The sequence below is a fragment of the Myotis davidii genome, unplaced genomic scaffold (assembly GCF_000327345.1).
Source record: "Myotis davidii unplaced genomic scaffold, ASM32734v1 scaffold123, whole genome shotgun sequence".
In the NCBI taxonomy this organism is placed as follows: domain Eukaryota; kingdom Metazoa; phylum Chordata; class Mammalia; order Chiroptera; family Vespertilionidae; genus Myotis; species Myotis davidii.
Window position 1 is genome coordinate 2485168 of NW_006295391.1, and position 6962 is coordinate 2492129.

At 39.5% G+C, this 6962-nt stretch overlaps 1 long non-coding RNA gene across 1 annotated transcript in view; it reads right to left on the reverse strand.

Annotated features, from left to right (window-relative positions):
• Positions 1-6211, reverse strand: part of LOC107184131 — a 163165-nt gene extending 156954 nt beyond the window's left edge. Inside the window, exon 1 of the long non-coding RNA XR_001514954.1 lies at positions 6092-6211. This is a non-coding gene — a long non-coding RNA (uncharacterized LOC107184131). The remainder of the gene's footprint in view (positions 1-6091) is intronic.
• Between the last annotated feature and the right edge of the window lie 751 nt (positions 6212-6962).

Sequence of the window (6962 nt, forward strand, 5' to 3'; positions counted from 1 at the left end):
TTTAGTTTCTCCTTTCAGGAGTGTGGTGAAAAAACCCTAGATCACCTTTTTGGATTCTTATTACCCAAGTTACCAAGAACACTGCTAGTGGTAGTGTACAGGGAGCTTAGCCAATGAGCGGTCAGAAAAGGTGTTTCCTCTGCAGCTCACACATAGAGGACCTCCTGCATTGTGTCCACTGGGCTGGGGGTGTGCTGCCTGCCCATACGCCCTCCCTCCCTCCATGGCCAGGTGCAGGACACTGGCCTCATCACTTGGGCGATTACATCAGCATCCCACCCTGGCCGCTATAGGCACAGTCATCTTTGTGGTGGAGTGATGGTTAATTTGCATATTACCCTTTTATTAGATTAGACAAAGGGTCCGGTGCATGAAATTTGTGCATGGGGGGGGGGATTTCCTCAGCCCAGCCTGTACCCTCTCTAATCCAGTGGTTCTCAACCTTCCTAATGCCACGATCCTTTAATACAGTTCGTCATGTTGTGGTGACCCCCAACCATAAAATTATTTTCGTTGCTACTTCATAATTGTAATTTTGTTACTGTTATAAATTGTAATGTAAATATCTGATATGCAGGATGTATTTTCATTGTTTGAGACCCACAGGGATCAGGCCTAAATCAGTGGTCGAACATCCCTCTTGCAATATGGGACCAATGGCTCCTAACTGCTCACCTGTCTGCCTGCCTAATCGCCCTAACTGCCTCTGCCTGCCTGCTTGATTGCCCCTAACCTCTCTGTCTGCTGACCTGATTGCCCCAAATGGCCTCTGCCTTGGCCCCCACCACCATGGCTTTATCCGGAAGGAAGTCAGACATTTGGAAGATGGCCTGTCAAACTGGTCTAATTAGCATATTTCCCTTTTAGTAGAATAGACAGATTATAAAGATAGGATTGTTTAAATGGGGAGAGCAAGCCTTTTTCATCAGGAGGAGTTGCTCTGGCAGAGAAAATTACATAATCCTTATATCTGGACTGATAGCCAGCCATATGTACTATATTGCCAAACCGATCATTAAAAAATTAAACTGCTTTCTTACACCTTACACCAAGCAGCTGTTGCCCTTAAAACCCCTCCTCAGCCCCCACCTTAGGTTCTGCCTTCACAGTTCACCCAGATTTGGTTCTGATTGGTTGGTTTCTATGCCAGTCAGCGTCAAAAGCTCCACCTCCTAGGAAGCCATTGGCTCCTCACACTTCACCCAGATTTGGTTCTGATTGGTCGGTTTCTATGCCAATCAGCATCACCAGGCCTATCAATGGACCTGATAAGAGAGGTGGGGTTGATCAGCAGCCGCAGGGGAGGCCCAAGAGAAAGAGAGGCTCAGCTGCTGGTCAGGCCTCGAGCAAAAGAGAGAGGCAAGTGCTAATCAACAGCTGCCGTGGAGGCTACAGAGCGCACCCTGCTTTTCTCTCCAGGCCTCTCTTCGGGCCTGATTCGCAGCCCCCTTCGCAGTCAGCCATGGCAACCCAGCACTGACTTCCAGTTGGTGGAGCCTTTGGTTGTTTTGGATATTACGGACCCTAGGTTTTTATATATTAGAATAGATACTTCTCTCTAAACCTTTCTTTTCTGGGAGTGCTGTGCTCACAGCACCAAGGAGACCCCCTTCCCCTGTGCTCTCCTTTCCTCCTGCTGCTCAGACATGATTGACCTGATCCAGGACACTCCCCTGCACACACTGTAGGATGCATATACAATATCCTACATTCTAACCACGCTCTCTGACTTCTTTTCTCTCCATGAGACAAACTCTTTAGAATTCTGGGAGTGAAGTTCCTCCTCTTGTTACTCACATTTATTATTTTGTTTTTATAATACTATGTGAAGAAGGCAACATTAGCATTAATATCCCCATTTTGGAGATGAGGAAACTGAGGCTCAGAGAAGTTCTGTTACTGATCGAATCTCACATAGGTAAAGTGGCAGAACCATCCTCTGAATCTGGATCCTCTGGCTCCAAGCTTAGTGTTCTTTCTACCACCACAAGTGAGACAACTAGATGTTGGAGATGTAAATGGGAAATTCCTTCTTAAGGTTAGAAGTCTTTTTCTGCTTTCTGTGTATATGATTCCATTTTTATGTGTTATTTATCTGCCAGTAAAACTAATATGGGGATCAATAAATGTCCCTAATACCAATCTCTTTTTACAGAGCACACTGCAGTAGTATAAACTCAGGTACTATTATTTAAGTTAGCCAAGATACTTAAAGATTATACAAAGAGGTCGATTTTATCTTATTATTATTGCTAGTGTGTCATTTTAACTCAAACAGGCTAATTTAGGAAAAGAAAGTAATTTCAAAGGCAAGCCACAATGGTATAGAAAAACCTTTGCCAGCTGGCTATAAGGCTCTGGAAATTAATGAAATCATCACCTCTTAAAATATTCTCTCAAGCTGCATTGTCAGGAACTTATTCTTTCTAAAATTAGCTGTTGGCAAACAGTCACTCTTAAATCTAATGAAATTTAGTCATGTTTTCCATACATCTTAGAGTGTATCTTTTTACTCAATAAAATTGTAATCTAAACAACTGTTACTTTGTGGCATAAATGAATCAAGATGAGCAGTGCTGGGGAATTAGAAAGGAAACTCCACAGAGTCAGCCCCCAAATGTTTGAAGTGAGAGTTTAGCCTAGGTTGGAGGAAAAGAGGGTCATATTTCAGCCCTCTATTCACGTACTGCAAGTCTTTGAGTTTCCAAGGAGGACGATGATAAATGTCACAAAAATCCAGGCAGACGGAGGCTGCATAGAACATTAGTCCTCGGCAAGATCTTCCTGAAGGCCAACTTTTGGTGCATAAAATAGTTATGATCACCATAAGTTTGGGGCATAAACTGTGTTTCATTTGCATAAAATTTACATAAACCTACCTAAATGATTTCAACTTCCACAGAAAAAATATATGGGCATCTTCGTACATTATCTTAAACCTCATATACCTTAAAAACTGAAGGAGGGCTTAGGAAAACTTATTTGTAAACGTGTCTGAAGAATGTTATTGCAACGTTTGATAGTAAAAGCTTGATTAAAGAATAACTGGGTTAAAGGAATCTGGTTAATTTTATTTCAAGCAAAATATTTTTTAAAATCATTATTGTTGAAAATGCATCTAAAATATGTTCTTCCCCCATGCCCCTTTAATTAGTTCAGCATATGGTATAGACCAGTATTAGGGGAGACAGTCATTTAGAGGAAAGTTCAGATGGGTCTGACATTGGCTGACCTTGAGATAAAATGCAAATACTTGAAATTCTTTCATTTCCTGTTTTCTCAGCTGAAGAACACAAGATGGGGGGGGGGGTGCTTCTCCATCCCAACTGTACAGAAGGTCACCTATATGCTTTGATAAAAATGACAATCACCAAACCTCCCCTGAGATCCTGATCTGAAGGTAAAGAGAGAAGCCAGCACCATATTTTGATCTGCAGCATAGATGATTCCAGCACAGTTGGCCAGGGCACTCAAGTTAGAAATTGCTGGACTAGAGTCCAGCCGGTGTGCTCAGGGGTTGAGTGTTAACCTATGAACAAGGAGGTCGCTGTTCAATTCCTGGTCAGGGTACATGCCCGGGGTTTGGGCTCCATGCCCAGTAGGGGGTGTGCAGGAGACAGCCAATCAATGATTCTTTCTCATCTTTGATATTTCCATCTCTCTCTCTCTCCCTCTCCCTTTCTCTGAAATCAATAAAAATATATTTTAAAATTTTTTTTAAAGAAATTGCTGGACTAGAAAAAAATCTAAAGGTCCATGACACCAGCATATATCTGCTTAACTCTTCAATGTGTAAGCATCCTGAAACTCCATAACCTCTGTGAGAAGATCAAGTGCTTGAAGAATTTAAGGTCTTAAAACCAGCACTGGATCAGGACTCAAGGGTTGGGATCCTGATGTCTTCCCTCACTGGATTCATTACATTTGCCTTTCATTGTAAGCTCTCCACATACCTGTAAAGCAAAGGCTAATTCATTTCAAAGGTCTGTCTTAAGTTTAAAGCTCTACAAAGAACTTGACATAAATCTAAGTGGTGTGACTCAGACACATTTGGAAAGTTGGTGAGGAAAGCATGTTTCCTTGTAAAATGCCTCCTCTTAAAAGACATTTCACAGAGACAATCTTGGTTTAATTGATGTGGACCTCTTGAATGGAGATTTCAACACATATTAAATCAGATTCAAACCTAGTTCTAGCCCTTCCCCAAACAGCTCATATTTCTATTTTAAAATATAAACTTGGTGCAAAATAAAAGGAAGAAAATCATGTTTAAATGTTTTAACTCAAAAAGCTAATTATTACATAACATCTCTATTCAAGCTATGAATACAATGTTGTGCAAAATATTTGCAATAAGGCATAAGTCTGGATGAATTTTTTTTTCTGCTTTGGGGCTTGCAGAGAGAACTGTCTGCAATATATGTGAAACCTCTGTAAATCTGTTTGCAGTGGTCAATGTTCTGGAGGCAGTGGAAAAATAGGTTTTCTGATAGGGCATCAGTTTTGCAATGAGCACAATGAAATATGTCACTTTCAACTTGAGTCCATTTTTGAAATTCCAGGCAAAGCCATCACCACTCCTGTCATGGAAGCTGGATAATTGGGATTCGTTGCACAACCTACATTCTCTAAAAGGTGATTGACGTCCCTGCAGTTTGTGCTGTGTGAAACTGGTCATATTGTCAAAACCTGAGCAAACACAGTCTTCTCAAAAGATTAACTGAAATTCAGTTGAACACAAAGCTATGGTGGTCTTTTTTACAAAATACATATTTTAATATATAGTTTTTAGAGTTGTGATTAGAATAAAGTAATTTATCTCAATTGGCACTGTCCAATAGCGTAGCCACTAACCACATGTGGCTATTGAGCACTTGAAATGTGATTAATCCAAATTGAGGTATGCTCTGAGTTTAAAATGTGCACCGGCCTTCTAAGACTGAGTTAAAAAAAAAAAAAAGAATACAAAATATCCAACTCATCAATTTTTTTATATTAATTATATGTAGAAGAAATAATAGTTTGGATATATCAGGTTAAATAACATAGTAGTAAAGTTAATCTCACCTATTTTAACTTTTTTAATGTGACTACTATTAGAACATTAAAATTACATACATGGCTCATATTACATTCATATTGGACAGCATTTTTTCAATAAAAGATGAGAGGGTGTGCCTTTTCAAAAACATTTTTATTGATGCTATTTGAAGCTCATTATTATTATACCTACAGCATGTGAGTTCCAGATAGTTATGCTATTCCATACTAGTGTATCTGACACTAGACTGTAATGATGCCTCTACATTAGAAAATTGTAACTTCAGAATAATTTTAATTTATACATAAAAGGATTTTGCCATATGAAAGTAGCTTTAAAAGTCTTGAAATTGCTAAATATCCTTAAAAAATAATTTAGTTCAGTCCCGCCTTTGTAGAAGCAGAGAGTTGTAGTAATCTTGATATCACTGAGGAGCAAAGCCACTGATGAACACAGATCTCTGAGTCCCAAACCACATTAGTTCTATTTCATCAGTGTTATTTAAATTTGACTGTGTTTCAGAGTCAGTATGAAATTATTCTGTGCTCCCCCCTTCCCTCAACAATAAATAGTCTTATTTTTTAAAAAAACAAACCCGTCAACTCAAAAGCTATGTTTTTAAAAATTGCCATAATTGAGGCCACACTCATTAAGACAAAGTGATTAATAATATATTATTGGTCTCCTTTCCCTATAAATATAGTTTTACCTTAAAGGGTTTTGTAAAACATAAACTGACACACTCACCAAGAAGTCAGTCAGTACCTAGAATAGGATCTGTCTATCTAGAAATACAAAGTAGGGATGTGAAATAAACCAGCTTGACTCAAAGAGAACCTTAAAGCCTGCAGCAAAGATGGACCTCCACCTCAGGCAATGGCCAGGCAGGTGGGCTTCCGGCATGTGAAACAAAAGACAACAATAGCCCTGGAGAGATCAAGTCATCTAAACAGAGGGAAGAAGGACCTTGACCAAACTTGGTGAAGATCGTTTTAAAAACCTCATTAATTTAATATATTTGACACAAAGAAAGGATAAAGGAAAACTTACTTCTTGGCTTGATAGGGGGAGAACACAGTCCCTTTGCTGAGGCTCTTGGGATTCTAACTTGGGCCCTTTGGAGAACACGTCACCAATTCAGGGCAGAGTCCACTGAGAAGTCACACCAGCCATCCCTGTAAAATGAAGGATCCAGATCTTTCACTGTTTTGTGTTTTGTTTTATTTTTTAAAATACATTTTTATTGATTTTAGAGAGAAAGGATGAGGGAGAGAGAGGTAGAAACATCAATGATGAGAGAGAATCATTGATTGGCTGCCTCCTGCACGCACTGAGGATCAAGCCCACAAGCCAGACCATGTGCCCTGACCAGAAATCAAACTGTGACCTCCTGGTTCCTAGCTCCACACTCAACCACTGAGCCACACCGGCTGGGATCACTGTTTTTCCTGTGTAAAAAGTAACAAAATAAAATAAGTAATTAATTGATATTCTATTTTGTGGGGGTTGGGAAAAAAGAGAAAATATATTACTTAGTCTTTTTGAGGTCATTTAAATCTCAAGATTAAAGGAAAATAGTCCTCCTAAATACTGCTTTAACTGAGTTGACCAGTTTTTAATCAAACAAATTCCATGAAATGTAATGTGTAAAATGCCTGCCACAGTACCTGTGTATGCCAGACCCCAAATGTTAATTCTATCTGAATCACTCAAAGTGATGCCAGTCTAACTATAAGGTCAGGATGATTAAGAACTGGAAAGGATCAAGCATCAATATTCCTTTTTTTTAAAAAAAATTTAATACTATTTAATACTAGAGGCCTGGTGCATGAAATTCATGCATGGGAGGGGAGTCCCTCAGCCTGGACTGTACCCTCTCCATTCTGGGCCCCTTTGGGAGACGTATGACTGCCGGTTTAGG